Source organism: Symphodus melops (genome assembly GCF_947650265.1).
Source record: "Symphodus melops genome assembly, chromosome: 15".
NCBI lineage: Eukaryota > Metazoa > Chordata > Actinopteri > Labriformes > Labridae > Symphodus > Symphodus melops.
In genome coordinates, this window is record NC_136705.1 from 20466129 (window position 1) to 20486637 (window position 20509).

The following is a 20509-nucleotide window of genomic DNA, read 5'->3' on the forward strand; positions in this document are numbered from 1 at the left end:
AACAGGCACCAAAGAACAGTACATACACAAAAAACACACTGTGGACTCTCTGGACTGACAGATTGATGGGAAAAAACAGAACCCACCAACTGTGTAGGAAAAACAGTCATTTCCAGCAGTTGGAGTCCTTGTGTGTAGATATTCTTGAAAGTTCGTGGTTATAGCCCTGTGTGTATCAGACCACTTCTTCAACATGGGGGGTGGGGGATATTTATTACCTATAGAAATCTGAGAATAACTGTATTGACAGAAAACATGCAGTTTATTTAGTCTACCTCCTGTGTGTGTTGGCGTTCTTGTGCTCTGTCAAACACGAGGGTTCATGGGGGGAGGGGGGCAGCAAAGCAGACCGGTCGTCACTGTTGCTTGTTGCGGTGCCAGGCAATGATTCATTCATGGCTGACAGACTAAATCTGGTGCGAGGCTAAAGCTGATATGACTTACAGACATATGCCAGCTGGGTCGTGAACACCTAAGATTTATTGTGCCAAGCTGACAACGTCACCTGCCACTAATCTGCCCCCTAGCCAAGGATTTGCCCCATGCTTACACAGGGTTCTGCACACTAAACCCCCTGGGGTTAGTGTATGAAGCGTGGACTCCTGGAAATAAAGGCATCAATACTTCAGCACAAAGTGACAATACCCCATGTGTTGCAGGGAAGTAACCGTGATGATGCCACGGGTTAAAAAGGTCAGAGGGGGAAACGGCTTGGGTGAATATCTGGATTGAACCCAGAATATGAATCCATGCAATCAGCTTCTCTGTTTTACAAAGCCTTTAATCTCAAGCCTATGTCATTTGGTGTTCAACTCCGCATCGTGGTCAAAGAGTATGCCGTGGCCTTTATGCGCCTCCCGTGTGTGATTCAAGTGGAGGTTCTTAGAAAATGCATGTGAAAGCTCCTGTTTTGACAGGTGCTCAAATCAGGGATTAGAGTAGGGATGAAAGTTGCATTAATCAGAGGATTCGTCCTCTGCTGCTCCTCTCATCCCGCCAACTAAATATACTGTGCAGAGCTCTGCAAGCCAGGAAGGGAAGGAGAGAGGTGGAGAGAGGCTGTGATGGTGTAAATGTGGTTTTCCGAGCTGTCAAATAGGGGCTTACCGCTGGAGGGCTAGACATGCTTTTATCAGTCTCTCAAGGTGTGTGTCTGTGTACATTTGTGTGTCTTTGTCATATTGGACAAGGGGCTCTGTAGAGAGTGATGAGTGTTTGAGATTTGTTTTATCTACAGCACTCTGGACTGGAGCCAGTCTGCACTTCCTAATGCACTATAATGCAAGAGGCAGATGGCTTTTTCAGTCTCTTCATCTCTTCTCTCTTTACGTTTCATCCATCCCTCAGACTCAGGTCACCTATGTTTCTCAGAACATACCATTCAGTGTGTGAATATCACGGTCTAATTGAGATGACATTTTCTGCTCTCCAAATTAAATTATTCAGCTCCTCCATTCATTTGTTCTCCTGTTCCTTTGTTCACCATCCACCAACTGCTTCTCTTTATCTCAGGGCCAAAAACCTGTGCACATAAAAGCACTGACCCCAAAAATACAGACAGAATAACTCTGGTGTGTATTTTTGGGCTTTTTAAGGTGACCGAAACTCATTCTTAGCAGTTTGACCTTCAATGAAAGTCGGGGAGAAATGGCACAAGTATTTCTGGAAGGAATAATCCGGTCGTGACCAGAGGTTGGAAAAAAAAATCATGCAGCTTTGTTCACTGCAATACTACCATTTGAAAAAGGTTCAAAGTCCTAATGGGGAAACATTTGAAAAGAAATCTATTTTATTTTTTGCTCTTTAATTATATATTCAGTTTCACCTTTTTATTCTCATATTTGAGCTGCTCTTCAAAAAACAGTCGAGGAAAATCGTTCTTTTTAAGGATTATCAAACTGGTATTAATTTGACCTTGACAGTAAAATGAAAGTCAAACGAAGTTGCTGCTGATTTGATTGAGTGCAGCTGGACCCTTTAAAAACACCTGTGTGCTGTATTGTAACACAAACCTGATGAAGCCATGCGGGCCAAACACCTTGTTAGTTTGAGAATATAATTGAACAAAAATGAAGTCACTCAGCTTGTGTGCAGTGTATCTCCTCATTATCAAGATCATCTGCATCAAAATATGAAGACAGACAGTGCTGTGAACAAAGCATCCACATGGTTATGATTTTACTAATACAATGAAACTGTTAAGGTACTAACTGTTTCTAAAACTTGCATTTTTCAGAAGATGGAGGTAAAACTATCCACCAGAGATAAATCTGCCTGGCTCCAGGCCGTATTCTCTTATGTGTCTTTTCTCCTTGACTCGTCTTTGATGCAAGAAGGTGTGGGACCAGAAGCCAGCGTGATGCTTTGAGGTGAAGGAAACTTCTCAGCTCTTCTTACACTCTGCTTGCATCACTCTGTCCCCAGTCTTAGAAAAAAATGTATGCTATACACTTTCATAGTTCAGTTTATTCATACTCACAAATGCAATGCACACATTTTCAGCCCATTGTGTGATCTGTATCCCAGATTTCTGCAATGTCTGCGATTACACGGTCATCATTTTCATAGCCATTACTAACTGTAGTGCTGTTTCCAGCAAATGTCTAATAAGTCCAGTGTGAAGTCAAACAATGAACACACATGGGTTATTATGGGATGTTGTGTTTGAGAATTGTTCAGCGTTGGCGGCGCTCTACCTAGTGACTTGTAATTTGTATTTGAATATGTGGGCTGAGTGTACAATGTGTGGGCGTTGAACTTTGCATGTGTGAGGAGTAAAATGGAAATGAGGATCAGAATATATTAGAATTACTGTATCCACATTTTGCCCATATTTTTTTTTGACAAATACACACAATCATTCGTATTGTGTTGGCAGACTGACCAGTACACATTTCTAACTTCCCATCAGTGATACAGGATTCTACTACTATCTTGTAGAATACGTAGTACAAGTGAAAACGAATAACTCGAATAACTTCTGAATACAGTTTTATTGAAAACGGTTGAGACAAACAAACATAGATTGTTTCATGTACGAACATAAAGGCCCAATCTGTGTTATTTTAGGTAAACAAGTTGCTGCCATACCAAATGACTCATATGTAGGTCAGGGGCATGAGTTTTTCTTTCTGTCTCTTACTGACTGAAAGAGTTTTGTGGAGTGAGTCTCTGCACTGTGAAGTGAGTACTGTAAACAAACATCAGTGCAGTGTGAAGGCATGAAGCAGCATCAGAGTGAATCTGCTGGAAGCCTTCCGAAATTGGTTTTTGATTATTAAAATGAAAACAATTTCCTCTGATCAAATCAGCGAGGAGACAGATGACTGACTCTGCCTACTTACGCGATGGGAAATAATGAACAAGAAGAGATGGAATTTGGAAATTGCACTGGTGCACAAGTTGAACTAATACTCTTCAATAAAACACAAGTTTCTAGATGTTTCTAGATGTTTCAAGACTTTCATGTGCAGCCTGGAAGTGATTATATGGTATACAGTGTTTCTTTATAGGCTGATGTCACTGCAATTTTAAGAAACTTGATGTTAGTAGCGTTCACCTGTGATCAGTTTTTTTTTAAGCATGTTTAATCAATTACACCAAGATTCAAATCTACACCGTTCCTCTTGATAATTCCATTGTGACTTCCAGTATCCGTTCAGTATTACCTTGATCATAAACTTATCGTTGGCAAAGAGTTTTATAATGTGTTAGGATTTGCTGTAGTCTATAGCTTTTTTTCAACAGTTGAACACCATTTTTTCTCAACATTATTGCCAAACAAATTAATTTGGCCTTTTGTTATAGATGCTTTTTCATTCACTGTTATTTATAGATAATTTGGACCCCAGTAACATTGGTAGGGGGGATGCTTGACAGTGAGAGACTGTTGGCCAGGCTCTTATGAACTGGGCCTGGCCAAGCTCAGTTTTTTTGGCCCACCATCTGCATAGACAGGCATGGAGGTCTGGTGCATTGTGAACTGTACAGCAGACAAAGGCAGAGCTGGAAAAATGGAAATGATGTATGGGCCAATATGCTGTACTTTGACCAGAGAGAGTAGCTGATAAGAAAATGAAAAAAAGGAAATGAATGAAACTTTTCCAAAGAACACATTTAGATGAAATATCGCCAAGTTTTTCACCAACATTGTGCTTAAAGTAATTACTGAAAACCCCTCCAATATCTACCTGTTTCACAAAAACCCATCCTGGTCTTTTTATCTCTCTTGGTGGCTGTCGTATGTGCCTCTGTGGCTGGTGCTGAGTGGGTCATTTCAGGGGTCAGGATTTTTTAATTGGATAATCCAGTCCCAAACCAGCTGAGATTAGCAGCTGCTCGAACCTGGGGAATTGGTATGATAGTGTTTGACCTGTGTGATCAAACTGGGCTCAGCGTCCTCTTTCTGCAGCTCTACCTCAGGCAAACTGAGACTATCAGAAATGATGCGGTCAACTTTCTTTTACAGCTCCCAATTTAAAAATTGGAGATAAGAAAAGTCTGCAGGACATTAAGGCAAATCACATATCTTTCTTGATGTCAACAGTATGTCTTCTTAGTGTTCCGTATGTATATTAAACTGTCTTTATCTATACCTGTGATCCTGCAGTGGAGCCTCCAAAGAATACATTTACATGAATGTGCCCATCAAGTCTGTAGCCTGTATGCACATTTTCCACATAGCCCCAGTCGTGTGAGCCTTGGAGTCTGGCACTGCGCTAAGCCTGAGAATGTGCATGTGTTGAAGCTGTCCTCTTAATCCTTACAGCAAATAAAGGGAGGCTTACTCAGTCTGCTGCACACACACACTAGTGCGGGCAAACGAGCACAGATACACACTTCACATGCACTGCATGTGCATGTATAGCACATGCTCTCTCTTCCTGTTCATATCTTATTTTCTTCTGTCTCCTTTCCATCTGGCTGATGGTTCACCCTTCCATTATTCCATCCTCAGTCTCTCTCTCTCTCTCCCCCCCCCCCCCCCCCCTCTCTCTATCCGTTTCTTCTGCAGCCTATGCTTCATCCTTCTCCCATCCTTCTGTTTCCTTCCCCCTGTCCTTTCTTACTCGTTGCAGTGTCTCTATGTCTTTGCCAAACCAATCAGGTTTGGGAAATTGCCGGAAAAGCACAAGGATTACCCCACACCCACAACAATTACCCTCAACCTTCCTGAACGGGGCACAACAGCGTCTGTGTGCAATAATGAGAGAGAGTCTTCGCTGTTGAGATGTGGTTTTATAATAAATAACAGTACAGACAACTGCTGTCACTGTTGTAAATTGTCCCATGGGCACAGCTTTGCTCAGAAAAGAGCTTTCTGGTTCTTGAATGTGCACTCTCCTGAGCCTATATTTGTCCTGCAGCATGTAGCACTGAATGTTTTAATGTGGTATGCTTATGCTATAGGGCTGGATCTGGATATTGTCAAGAACCTCACAATTCAATGTGATGTCCGTTAATATGCATAAAGAAAAGAAATGCCCAGACAAATACTTTTTTAGGAAACACATCATTTGACAATAACAAACAACAACAAATGCACAGTGTCGAGTGTAGTGTTTGTCCAAGTTCAAATTTGTCAGCAAGAAGTGTTTTCCAAAAGTATATATTTGAATTGCTCAGGTATCAAAATACACAAGCTAAAGAATGTATTCCATCACCAGGATACAAAATATTGCATCAGGACATTTCTATGAGAAACAGGAACCAACTTTGACATTTAGATCAACACTATTTGAGCATTTGTTTCTTTGTAAACCGCAGAGAAAATGACCAAATTATTAGTGCTAAACTGTTAAACGACAAAGTTGAACCGATGTACGTGTGTGGAAACACTTCAAACATGCTGTTAAGAAGGCATCATCAGAGTGTGAGGATGAGCTGAGACAGACAGAAATGGACTGGAGGGCGAGTCCTCCCCACAGCTTTTAGGCAGCCTGTCATTGCAGTTTAGAGTTGTGTCACATCAAAAGATAATGCTTTCGTGTTTATCTTGCAGATACTGGACAATACTTGCAGGGAAAACAGATTTTCAAGCATATGGTGAAGTGCTGCTGCCCTGCTACAATTTACACTACAAACAAGCACATTCAGCCTTTATTCAGAAACTATTGCTCAAAGTTTGTGCTGAAGCATGCTGCTGTCAAATTTCCTTAAATGACGCTGAGACATAAGCTACACATTGAATCCTACATTTAAATTGTACCTTATTTTATTCTCAGGGTGGCACATCAGAAAAGGCTTTGAAATACACCCAGTAAATGTTTTAAGTACGTTATGTGTAAAAGAGCAGTGATGCTGAATTTCACTGGCTGGGAATTATTTTACCGCATCACCAAAAATGGTCCAAAATTAGATCATGTCATTGGATTCTAAAAACCATCCTACTCTACATTATTTCCACAAGCTGACTTTGCACATGAAATGATGACACTGCAAAATAAATTGAAAAAGACTTGTCCTACCTTGCATTAAGCTTAAAGGAGAAAGTGATGAGGTGTTCATTGAGATGACATTGTGCTAGCAAGAGAATTGGAAACTTTTCATTGCCCATTGTGCTGCTTAGAAAGACTGATGAAACTTTATCTTATTTAAAGATTAGTCTCACCGTTTTTAGTTCTCATTTTACCTCACTGTGTTTGAGGGAACGTAACTCTGCCATGATGACACACTGGACAGAGAACTCTGTTCAAACCACTAAATGTAATAATAACTTGTACTTTCCACACCAACCTTAATGCCAAATGATCCAAACAAGACAGCAATGATAAGAGCAGGGTTAATAACCTTGAAGTCTCAGAAAACCTTGTGCACACAGAGAATAACCGAGGAGTGCACAACTATTATGTTTATGTGTTAAGGTGCCCGCGTTAATGAAGCATAGTGAACTGACATGTTGAAAGTCCTGTGATGTCAATGTATCCGACTTGTCCCTCTAATTTGAATCTGTCACAGCTTTGTACGCATGATTAATCTGTCACAAGGTTGCTGGCTGCTAATGTATTTGCCTGCAGGAAGCTGAACAGAAATACTGCTGTTGGTAAGTTATAGACTGGGGAATAAAAGTGTTGTTCAGTGAGTCACAAAGGGAGAAAGAGGGTAGGAATTTAGCCACTTTTTTATCAATAGGATGCTGGTGCTTAACAGTGACAACACAATAATCCTCCTTTAGTTCTGCAGAAATTCTATAGCTGCTTTGTTTGAAAGCAATTCAAACTCCTGTACGTGGATTATTCTTGAGAATGAGTGCTTGAATTTCATCTAAATTTGAATGTTTTATGTCTTGACAGTCGCATCATTTCGAGTGTTGTTTTAATTATAGCATTCATAACACCAGTCAGTGTTTGTGTAATGCAGCTTGAATGAACAAAGCCTTGAGGACAATATTGAATTCATCAGTCATCATTCCTTTCACACAATGACTCCTCTACAGTGTTAGGTGGCGAGGTATCCAGCTGTGTTCTCATTTCCATGTAGCTTTCTCCCTCTAAATCTCTGAGCCTTGGCGGCCCAACTGGCACTATTGTGATTAGCTGAATAAATACCAAACAGGGCACTAAACTCCTCCAGTAGATTACCAATGCTGTATATACCACTCTGAGACCAGAGCTAATCCAGGCTCTTATGGAAAATATTTAAAGGGATTTGTGAAGAAGTTCACAATGAAAAAAATACATCAAATGTTTTGGATGTTCTCCCTTGATGTGTACCGCTCAGTTATTTTTAAAAATGTGAATGTATCAGCCAAACCAATAAAAACAGGTTTCACCTTTGAACTGGAGAAGTTTATTTCATTTATGAATTTGCAGTAGCATTAGCCGTTTATCATCCTAAATGTGGCATTGTTAGCCAGCTGGATAACTTTAACCTCAGCCTCATGATTAAGCCAAATCCTGTCGCACTAAAACCACTAGATGCTGGGCACATAGACTGCTGAGGCTGTTTACAAACCTACAGTAGGCAGGTCAGGAAATTAATTGTTTCGCCTGGATGCTATTTAGATGGGTGGATTAAAAAAAATCTACATGTCACTTTTTACGACGGTCTACCATTCACTACAAAACCCCAAAATGGTTACTTCCAAAATGTCATCCCAAAGCTGAACTGGTAGTCCACAAACCACTGGGATATGTCAATGATGTTCATTCATCTTGTTAGAGGAACGTATCCAACTGGCTCGCTCAGTGTGAAGCTAAACGTCACTTTCTTTGCCGAGTCCGGGTCATGGTGATAACAGGAGGGGTGAGCCAGATGTCTCCCTCGCCATTTCAGACTTCTATTTCTTTGAGGAGGATCCCAAGGTGTCCCCAGAGTTAAAAAAAAAAGGAGACATTTGATTTCTCACATTTCACATTTTCTGCGTCAACTTGTCCCAAGAATTCCCCGGGATGGAGTTATCTTATAGATGTCCTTATCAGATGCCCAAACCATCTCAACGGGCTCCTTACACTCCTTTCCTAAGAGGTACCTATTATAATGCTGAGCAAAAAATAGGTTTGCTTTCCTAGACTGACAGTAGCATGAGTCTATTTTTGTTGAATATCCAAGCTCCACTTTTGAAACTGCACAAATGTGGCGTCTATGTCTCTTTCCTACAAAGACTCACAAACACTAACTTCATCCTTTAAAATCGCTCTCTTCAAAAGCAGAGGACTCCCAAGACTCCATTCCCATTTTGTATTTTTTTTTTTCTTAAATGTCAATCTTTTCCCTGGTGGGAAATATTTATTAAATGTCCTCGAACGTTCCACATTTTATTACTAGAAAAATATTTCTACTAAAGGTGTCTGGAGTTTCTTTTCATGAGATGGCGAGATTGTTTTTTGGAGGGAAGTTTTCATCTGATAATAGTCCAGCGTGCAGCTCTGCTATCTCTGTGTAGCTCGCTGTGACTGTGTAACTTATGCGATTGAAAGTGAAAGCTTTTTTTCGTTGCGTCTTCCATAATTTTGCTCCCGTTTAGTTTTTCCCTGTGCTTTGCCACGCTGCTGCCCCCTCCGATTATGGAAAAAAGGACACGCATGGCCTCTGAATATAAATGCATATTCATTGTAATTACATCAACAACAAGGATGTTGCGTCGCTTCCATTTTTAGTACTCGGGAGAATTTTGCTCACACTAAAGAGCAGATTCTAAGTATAGAAAAATAGGAAATGGGCTTTTTTTTTTTTTGTCAAATTGTTTTCGTGACACATCTCCCTGTGCTCATTCCTCTGTAAGCATTACATCAGAGGCACAGAAGGAGTAAAGAGACGCTGAAATGCAACAGCCTGTTTCTTCGTATTTGTATTTTAAGCTCATGGGATTTTGTATACTGACTGAAAGCGTTGGTCAGACTGCGGTCATCTGTCCTGAACACGGAAATATCAGAAGGCTTTAAAGACACGGCAGCTTCACAGTGATTCAGCCTATCTGTGCGTCTGCAGATGCTCTCATCTAGTTTGTTTCCCTGGGTGTTGCCAGTTTCAGTCACGAGTTACTGCTCTTCCAATTAATCATTTAGCTATCTATTTTAAGACTCAGCTCAGATTGCATATTACTATTCAAGACGTTTTTAGAGAATATGTTTCACCTATACATATCAAAGGATTTTGTATAGTGTGGTCATCCAGTGGACTTTTTGTCCTTCATACACTTGTGATCTTACAAACAAAATAATCACGTCAACATTCCTCGGTGAGAATCCCCCAAAAATATAAAGTCCAAAATAACATGAACCATACATGGTTTGTCAGTAAAAACTGCTAATATTTCATTATCACATAAAGTCACAGCGAAAGTAATTTACAAAACAGCCGAGGTTAACATCCAGAAAAGACTGTTAAACCTGATTCTGCTTGTTGTTTAAAAACAATACAGTCAGTTACAGTCTAGGATGTAACGGTAGGTAAAAACAGGTAAATATGTAAATGAAGTGTGAATTTATTGCTGCTGGGTTAGCTTGTTGATTGTGGTGTTGTCCCTACTGGCTCACAGTCACACAATGTTATCAGTAATGTCAGTGTTGTCATCATTTGACAGCCATGTTGAATTCTCGTCAGTATGCTGCTCAAGAAGGTATACTGGACTCTGAAACACAAATGATCTCACGGTAGAACACAGAATTTAGATGAAATTGGCACATTGTCATTTTAAATATTCAAATGGAGTTAGGCATACCTTCATTTAAATACATTATATTAATATTGTAGAAGACAAAGTCAGTGAGAAGGATTAAGATCCTTTTGTTCATAAAAATATTCAAACCTCAATACTTCTCATATTTAATGTTGGTTGTTTGGTTTGTAACAATTATGAAAATGTATAAATGTCTTCATAGTCGCTTGGACCCCAAATAGATCATATTTTACCATAAAATGTCCAACCCTTATCAATATTGAAAAAGTTACATGTTTAGAGGAAAGGGAAATCAAATCTATCAAATTTGTTACCATGAAATATTTTTGTCTGAGAAGTGACATCAATATGAAGTTGCCGTTTTATTTTCTCATATTTCATTTTTTTCTGAAAATGGTAATATATGTACAGTTACAAGTAACTTTTTTTTGCTTGAATGATTATTATATAATATTAAATAAATTAGTGAGCCAAAAGTAGAATATTTCATCCTGAAATTCAGTGAAGTTTAAATAACCTGAAAGAAAATACTCAAGTCATAAACCTTTGCCTTACATTGATTCCTAAAGAACACTGAATATGATTATATCAATACCTCAGCATGCTGCCTAATTATAGAAGGAAAACGTGGAACGTAACTGAGTAAGTTTTTCTGTCTCACTTGCTCTCTCTCTCTCTCTCTGCAGCTCACGCTCTGTCAGATTAATTTTCCTCTGTTTAAGCGGTGTAGCATCATTAATGATAGGTGGTGTTATGGTAGATACTAAAAGATGAATGACGGTGTTTGCCTTGGCTATTACTCCCTCTGTTAGAGCGGAGCAGCATGAGCACCTCACTGCTCATCGAGATCCGTCTAAATTTGCCTCGGGCAGGTGGGATCAAGGTCACTGAAGCTTTGCCATCACAGTCACATACTGTGAGCTATATATAAAAGCCAACGTTGGTTCTTACTGTGTTGGAAAGCTGCGAAATAAATTAAAAAAAAAGTACCCTTTACTCAATGAATATTTGTGATGAGCAAAGATTTGTCAGTGTATTAAGGAGTTTTCATCTCCACAGCTGTGATATCTAAGCGTTGTGTCTTTGCCTATTTATTCCTCTTATTGATCTACTCCTGGTCCTCACTCTCACACACTGGCGCCCACACAACATATTTCCCTAAGGGGGTTTGCTGCTCTTTCCCTGACCTTAATACAGATCCCAGGTCTCTCTTTCCTTCTCTCTCTCTCTCACTGTGTGTGCAGGCATGGGACTGTGGGAGCAGTCCTCTAATAGAAAGTCTATTGACTGGGCCAGTCACTCATTGCTGCTATAATAGCTGCCGAGGCCCACTGGACGCCAGTCGATAAAAGTGGCTTGTCTTGGTGAGAGGCCTTTGTCAGCACTGGTGGAAAATTAAATGTTTGATCGACCACCTGCAGAGTATACGGCCGTAAAATGGAAGAGAGCATGAGCAACGGAAGCATTGAAGTTTAGAAAGAAAGGGTTTTGTTTTCAAGGTAGACTGTGTATTAGATAAGGCTGATAACCTAAGGTGATGTAATCTAAGGATGATCACACAATACCTAGCAAACCTTATTAATACATGCAATTGCAAGTACTGGACTTTTTTGTAGTCTGTATTTTAACTAGATTGTTTACAATTGTCTTCTTTTTTTTGCAGTGAAATGTTTTGGATGAATAGATCCTTTAATGTATCCCTCTTCACTCTGACTTTTTTTCTGTTTCTATTATTTATACTGAAAAATGACAAAGTAGACTGTAAATGAGAACAGGATGTAGCCCCAGGTTTGAAAAGTAAGTGCAATGTGAAAGTCCCTTCAAACCAAACATTTTCTTCTGCCCAGCAGGGGGTGAATACCCTGGGTGCCAAAAAAAATCCCTCTAAGAAACATGAATAGATTTACAGGGCTAACTAACTGCAGTTTTGTCCAAGCAAGAAGTTATAGCATTCTGCATTTGTAAGCTGTGTGTGTGAAGAGAACTGTGTGTTTGTGTGTGTGCGCGTGTAAACCTCATGTGTGTTTATGTGAAAACACATCCAAAGAATGGGAAGCAGGTTTGACAGGAGAACGGTAAATCCTCTTTGATTGTCTCAGACATTGCTGTGAGGGAAAAGTGTGTGTGTGCGTGCATTTGTGTGTATGTGTGATAATACCAGTGTGACCACTAATTCTCGGGGAAGCTTGTTCTTCTGTTTACCTGGACAGAAAACAGCTGGCACAACAGTCTCTGGTTTTTTTGTTGTTGCTGCAAATCCAAAAACATTCACTTTTGCCAAGTTCTCCAAACAATTTTGGCAGTGGAGATACACTCTTAAAAGAGACAAAGTGAATACAAATTAAACTTTGTATAGTACAGCCAAGTAACTGTTTACCTACAGTGTGCAGGGCTGGATATTGATGAATGACTGAAACGTGACTATAGATCTGATTTTAAACCAGGCTGGGACTTTACCCTGTATCTTAATTATGCCAACTTCTGATGCATCTTCTTCCATTTTTTACAATAAAAACCTGACGACTGTTTTTGTTGAATGAAAAATGGCTTTTGAGGAGAAAAATTGTCTTGATACTAAAATGGACAGAAACATGCTCAGAATCCAAAACATGCAATATCCTCTTTTAAATTTATGAATTTTTGTCATTGTATACTGAACAGCTGAACTTAAACGACTTTAACTGTCTGTATTTTGTCATGGTAATGACTGGCCCTTTATGAAACCGCCTCACCGGCAGACTTTTGTCCCATAATACCATCATGCACCTCATTAGAAAAGTCCCTGAGGTAGCGCCGCAGGGAGCTGAGGAGGCGGCTTGATTGACAGTGCTGGCATTCAGATGTAAAGGGTGGAGACGGTTTGGAGACAGCGCAGCAAGGTCATTGTCAGGCGGAGATAAATGTGGAGAGACCTGCTAGTGCTTTTAAAATCTGTAGCACATAGTGAACGGCTTTAGTCATGTCTAAAAACACCAAGGCCACTGAATGAAGGACCATGGTGAGACAATGATACGCAATGTGGATCTGTTAGTGACTTGTGAGCGAGTGAAATATGTAACAGCCTTTATGTCGGGGCCACATGATCCTCAGGGGGTTTCCGTCTTCGCGTAGCATGGCAGCATTGTGAGCTAAAGCCGCTGTCTCGCTGCTAACCTCTGACACCTGGTTCATGTCATTACTCTGCGGCTCGTGACACAATCCGTTAAAAGGTCAACACAGCTGAGATTTCAAATGTCTGGAGTGGCGGTGCTGTCACTGTTTTTATCAGCACAAACACATCCTGTTAGAGCGTTCGTTGACGAGCTGCTGTCATTGTCAGGAGAGCTGATCACAGACATTAGATAACTGAGGTACTCACTGCAAAATCTGTCCCACATTTATGCTCGCGGCAGGCGAGGGGGGAGAGCGGCTAATATGATTATGGCTAATTTCTGCCAAACTGCTGGTAATGCGGTGCCGGGAGGAGAATTGCATCCAAATACACTCTCTGTGTCTTTACTTACACAAGCTTACACACCAAATACAAGAAGACAGCCATCTGCTGTGTGAGACAAGGTAAAATTAACTTTGTGGAAGTAATAATCGTTCCTTGATGGAAACAATCTGATTAACTTCATTAACATACTTCAGTGCTTGAAAGGAAAGAGACTACCGATACAGCAATGGACAGTGTGGCGATTTATTCAGAGGGGAGGTGCTGGTGGTGTGCACAGAGTGAAATTGGGACAGGCAGTATCCAGATGGGAAGAAGAGGTAGAGGAGGGAGGAAGGAGAAGGGAGGGAAAGGAAGGTAAAGGCTGTGCTGAGTGATATCTGCAGCGTGCAGGGTGTGAAGCGTGTCATCTGTCATCTAATAGAAAACCTGTGTGTGGCTGAAACCGAAATGCAAAAACATACTTTCCCTTCTCATGCTCACTCTGCTGCAGTTTGCACCCACAGGGTAAGCAGTCCAATCAGTAACAGTTCCTCTGCCGTCCCCGTCCATTCATCTGCCTCACTGTCACCTGTCTTATAAATGCGGTTGTGATGCAATTTCCCGAAACAGCGTGCTCAGAATCTTAAGCGAGCGGGGACTTCGAAGTTGACGAAGGCTTTTTGTGATTGAGTTGTTAAATGCAGATTTTTAGATTGAGCCACATTCAAAAGCCAGGGTAACAAGCCTCTCATTTATTTTTCAGATTAATGCATCTGTTTACTGCTTGTTGGCAAACCGTTATCTTTAAATGAAAGGCCTGATTGGCAAAAGATGCTCGCAATTAGTCCTTTGTGCGCTGGAAAGAGGATGTAATCACATAAACATGCTGTCGTTAATGAGCTGTTCTACTACTGTAATAATACTAATGACAGTAAGAAATTGCATTAATACTTTATTGTCTTACAAGAGGATTTAAAAATCAGCCACACATGAGATTTAGTCCAACTTTGATGTTACTGCAGCTGCTGTTGAAGGTCAGATTGACCTTGTTACATCTTTGTACAGTGAGGGAGGCGTGCGGGCTCAATAAGCTGATGTTTTCTCATTAATTCTCTTAGCATCTTTGTGCTTAGAAATCAGGCTGTCGCAGCTACTGCAAAAACAAGTCACTGCAGAAAAAACAAGCCAACCGTGGAGAATGAAGTAAAACACCACAATCGCACATGAAGTCCCCTCAGCCCGCCTCATGTTCAGACATTGAATGTAAGTTCACCCTATTGGGAACATTTCTGCCACCAGCTAAATGGAAAACATTTTTACTTAATTTTGTATTTTCTTAACAACAAGTGATAGTCAGTGACAGAAGAGAGTGTGAGCAGCGCAGCAGATACATCATAGTACCAAGGGCTGAAATAAAGCACCATCACAGCAACAGTTACCAATACAATGGCAAGCTTACTCAATGTGAAAACTGGCTCAACTGGTACACACTTCATTCTCTCTCATCAACAGTGGAGGTCAGCTGACACGGGTCACACAATCTGTTGATTGCAAACTGAAAATCAAATGGGTGGGATTTTCACTAAACTTCAAGCTTAATAGAGTCTGTATCTGAAACCACCTGCAGAACATGCCCTGATGGGAACATTTGGAAGGTTTCCAATCAGCCTATAGGTGAGGGAAGAAAAACATACCTTGAGTAGAGATTGATTATGGGTCGTTATCATTTCTTGTTTGAGTTCTCCAACCTGAAAATGTCTCGGATTGCTTTCAGCCCACCGCTCCAACCGCCCTCCACTCTGCTCACATCAGACACATGGGCTCATATTTTAACGAAAACCTTTAAATCACAAACAAATGTGCTAAATCACATAATGCCGCATACCGCGATATTGAGGCAACCTGCATTAATTTGCCAGGATTCATTTCCTACGCCGCGTCTGTCGTACAGACGCAGGGCACCTGTCATGAGGTGTGTATTCAGAGTACAGTATGTGTGTTTGTGTGTGACAATTAGAGCATCAATTCAGATGAACAATTACTGTCCCGCAACATTTTCTTGACTTTTTAAGGCAAGGAAAACATTCAATCGTACTTAATCAGAACTTTGATTTAGATTTGTTGGTTTGAAACTAATAAGTGATGCCTTTGACTTCACATGTGCAAACTGTTAGCAGCTTCCACATGGACGTCCACACTGCTAGCAGATTTGTCGGAATGACATCATCTAGCCCTGGGATCTGAGATATATTAGCAGTCTCTTGAAACCCTCGCAGTGTTTTTGTCATCCCACAGTGATCGTGATGACAGCCACCCTCTGCTTTGTGACCTAAAAGATTATACATCTCTTCTTGTGGGGAGCTCAACCCAGTTAACTCTCTGGGCCCTCTTACATTTGAAAAGCACAAAAGATGAGCCTCCTTGCTGTGCAGTCACTTCTCCACCTTTTCCTCCTCTAATGAAGGCTAAGTGCGTTTTAGTGTTCTAATGGCTCTGCATAATACCCATCTCATCCAGTTCACTTACAACAGTAGCTGATGAAGACCAATTCACGTTGATATTTTGCTTAAGAGAGGAAAAGGGTCGTGTAACATTAAAGGATGAGTTGTGTTCAGCCATTTCAAAGATTAATTATTCATTTCATGCAACTTTTAAGACCTTAAATACATGAACCATATAGTATAGGGAATCACATTTAGCCACTAATGATTTAATGAAAGTAATTTGTTATGAACCCATTACAGTGTGCCCCAGAGAATGCTTTCATTGTTGCTGCAGGCATAAAGTAAAAGTACAGGATGTTCGCACAAAGGAAAGACGGTTCATTATTTTTATAAAAAAAACATGCAAAAATAACGTAATAGACCGAGTTATGAAAAAAAAAAGGTAAAGAGTAAACTGTCTGTCGTCCAACTCCTACGAAGCTTCTTACTGTCCCAAACATTTGTGATTTAACATACCCAGCTACCTCAGCTTATCAAGACGGTGGCTTCTCAGCCATCGGCCATATGACCAGGCAGGAAGTCCCGCCCCCTTGACTGGCTTCATAGCTAGCTATCAGGGACGTGTTGCCATAATAAACATCCTCTTTCTCTACCCACCATTCCCCTTTTTTCTCTATTTCTCCTAGACACATAATGCTTATAGATAAAAGGTTGGTGCCCTGTGAGTGTGCACACCTTTTTGCTCTGTTATCATGACTGTACAGTCATTTTATGCTCACCTGGAACGCCTAATTGAAACTATGATTTGTGTTTGTTTCAGCTCGAGAAACGGGTTTTGGCTGATTTGTCTGACATCTTACATCATTTATAGCAAAGCCACCATTCCAAGACAGTGTACACAGATGACAGAGGTAGCATCTGTATCATTTACATTAGATATAGAATAATTGGCACAGCATCATTGCCATCGACCACATGTTTCATAAGGGATGTTTTGAAGTTGGAGCTGTGTCACAGTTTCAAGCACATTGCCAGTATTTACTGTGGAAATGGAGACTGCATACTCAATTAAAGATGTACGTATGCATACTCACTTTTGATTGACTCTTGACTGTGGTGTTGATTGACACTATTCTCCCAAGATGCAATTAAGGCTGGAAATAGAGCAGCTGCTTACAGCGGAAAGATTAAGACAAATTTGCATTTAGTGGCTTGAAAGCTCCAGAGAGAACAGACTGAATTAAAGCCTCAAACATTGTGTTGATGGAAAAACAAACTTACACTTACATTGACTTTAAAGGGGCTATTTGTAATTTTCAGAAGCACTGAGTTGTTAGTGACATTGCTGGTCGTTTGGTGAACTGCATCAGTAACCTGTTGTTCTTTCTTTCCTCCACATGTGACATGCTGTGTTCAGAAGGGCTCAACAGAGAGACATTCACAGGAAGATGGTAATTCGTTTCTACCTCGCACTAAGTGTGTTTTTTTTTTTTTAAAGATTTATATATGCTGCTTTAAAATTCAGTTCACTTACTCAAAACAAGTTACTGTCATGAAAAGTCTTATTTTTTAATGTCTTTGTTTTTGTTTTTCACAGGTTTTATATTATTTAAAATACAGATACTTCTTTTTCACCAGTTTGTTTAAATATTTATGATCTAAAAAAAAAGGAACTCTGAAGCACTCTTCGTCTCTTGCTCCTTCTTGTTTATGTAGCCAAAGTCGTAACCTAAAGAGCCAAAGAAAGTATTCTTGTTTTAGAGAATACCTGAACAGAGAGCTCAGCTGTGCAGGAGTAGAAGGAATGGGAACAAATGCTTTCTGGCATACAGTATGAGCTTACATTCACCATGTTGAAATATGATGACCTGCACAGCATGTCCACAATGAGTACATTCAATCCGTGGCTATACATCAGCAGAAATATATAGTATATACATGTTTGAGACCATGCCAATGACAACATGAAATGAATTTACAGTGGCATATAACACATGGGTAAAAAGATACATTTTGACAAGTAATATGTCTGCAGCATTAGGTGTGTTGATATTACGGTATTGTGCAAACATTGGACAAAGATTGATTTCCTGATTTTATACAATTTTAGCTTTCACCATCTCCTCATACATAACCTACAAACATTGATGTATGACATAAAGGGACGCTGACTGATTGAGAAGCGAGTCCTCAGTCAGGGGTCTCACACAGTTCTGCCCTATGTGACCTTCGTGGTGCTGTTTTTTGTGTGTCTTTTTTCTGTCTGCCCAGAGTTTACCACACCTCTCACCCAATGACAGCTGGGATCGGCCCTCGCTGCCTGCAACCCCAAATAAGAGAAGCGGCATACATAATGAATGGATGATTGGACGGATGGACATTAATGACCTCACGCTTCAAATTTTAAACCCTATCGTGAAGTGTTATCTGGATTAGTTGCACAGTCTTTCTGTCATCTTGTCAGTTAGTGTCAAGGAGATCTAAATTTAGGCAGCGGTGTATAAACTAAATGGAGCTGAAGAGTGTGGACTACACAAACACCTGTCAATCAAAGCAAAATCGCCCCGAAGCTGCTCTTTTCTAGCCTGACTTTGAATTTCATGAGATAGGTTAGATTTTACCTGACACATGTGGCTTCAGGATTGCTGCTTATTGATTCTTCATTCATTACATAGAGATAGCTGGTGACAGTGAGACAAGGCACCTGACTAGCCGCCTGTTAGCTTTGACAACCTCATTTCAGCATTAGACAGTGTGTTCATACAAGCATGCATGTGTGTGTGCGCGTGTGCATAGTGGTTCACAGATTAAGATTCCAGCTTTGGGCTGCACTATGCAGGCTGGAAGCAAGATGCTAAAATGACAGCAGTCACAGGGGGGAACCATCAGATGTAGCCGTCAGCTGAGAGACAGAATTATTACTCTGTCTGTCCCCCTCCTGAGCCGAGGCCCAGATACATACAGTATTAGGCCAAAAGCTGCCTCACTGCCCCAGTTTTTGCGTAGCCTAGTTTAGAGGACTGTAGGTGTTGTGGGACATCCCTGTAGCACACCTACATTCAAACCATTTTGTATAGTGTTAGCCACAACATGCAGCAAAGCAGCAGCTATATCAGGTTGATAGATTTTAGTATGACAGGAGATTTCATTATTCGTTTTTGTAACTTGCAGTTTGCGGCTCCCTGTTTTTATTGAAATTGAATGACCTTTCCTCAGAAAGAACAAGATTGATTTGTCATGAAAGTCTCCAGATGGTGAAATAGATTTTAGATGGAGCATGCATCAGGTAATGAATTTTTTAGGGAGCAAGCAAATTGCAAGCGCTGTTTTCCACAATACTCGCATAAATCTCTGCACAAACGCACACACAATTTACATAATACTTGGATATGCAATAAAACACCTGTATGTGCACTAAAGTGTGTGTGTGTACACACACACACACACACACACACACACACACACAGAGAAGCATTCCCCTCTTAGTGTACGCTGGTGCATTCAGGGGCTTAAAGAGTGAATGTGTCGTATCAGAGTTTTAATTAAAGCCTCTCTGGCTAACCGGGGAGCAGAAACAGGGAAAAGCTTTTTACAGGGGGAATGTTTAGCACTTGGCAAAGCTTTCTTCTTTAGAAAACAAAAAGGGACAGATTTGGATTATAGCAGAAGCCAAAACAATGCGTCTGCTTCACTGGAGCTACAGCCTTGTTGTCTCCTATCTTTAAAAAAAAAAAGGTGAAGTTTTAAGTGCACTCACATTTGCATGCTGGCCTTCTATGATATGCTAATGTGAAAGCACAACCTCTTTAAATGTATGTTTACTTCACACTTCCACCGTGTTTCATCAACAGTAAAGCAGTATACTATTAAATTATATAAATATACACATTCAAAATAACACAGCTACAAACTGCCACGAATAAGAGCTGGGTCATTCCATGCCAAGTGGTCCAATGCTCCCCACCTCCCCATCTCAGATTTCAAAGTTTACTTGGCCAACACCAATTTCGTTCTTGTGAAAATTTAGATGGGTGTTGTCATTTCCAGCACAACAAAGCACATAGCCACGAAGTAAAGGATTAAATTGTGCTTGATTTTTAATTGAGAGTTTTCCTACTTTTGGATTGGTAAACTTGTCAATGTTGAAACTACAAAATAATCAAAGTGAAAATTGGTTGTCAATAACATCCAGTGTTTTACTGTAATGCTGAAGATATTTCCCTCACAGACCTGTAACATTTTTATTTTCTTTACCCACATAATATGAGAATCAAGTGAACGTGCTCTATAAGCATTCAACTGAAACAGGTGCTGTAACCAATACAGCTCTTTTTTATATTTAAAGAAACAAGGCTTTAACTGCAGTTTAAGAAATATATCGGCCAAATGTTTTACTCAACCCAATGATTGTGCAAAATTTGATTATTTTACGATGTCCAATCTGTGTCATCAGTGATCCAGAGTGGTCCTTTTCATCTTCTCTGCATGGATTGAGCAGGTTCAGCTGTCCTGCCCTTTAAAAGGGTCAGT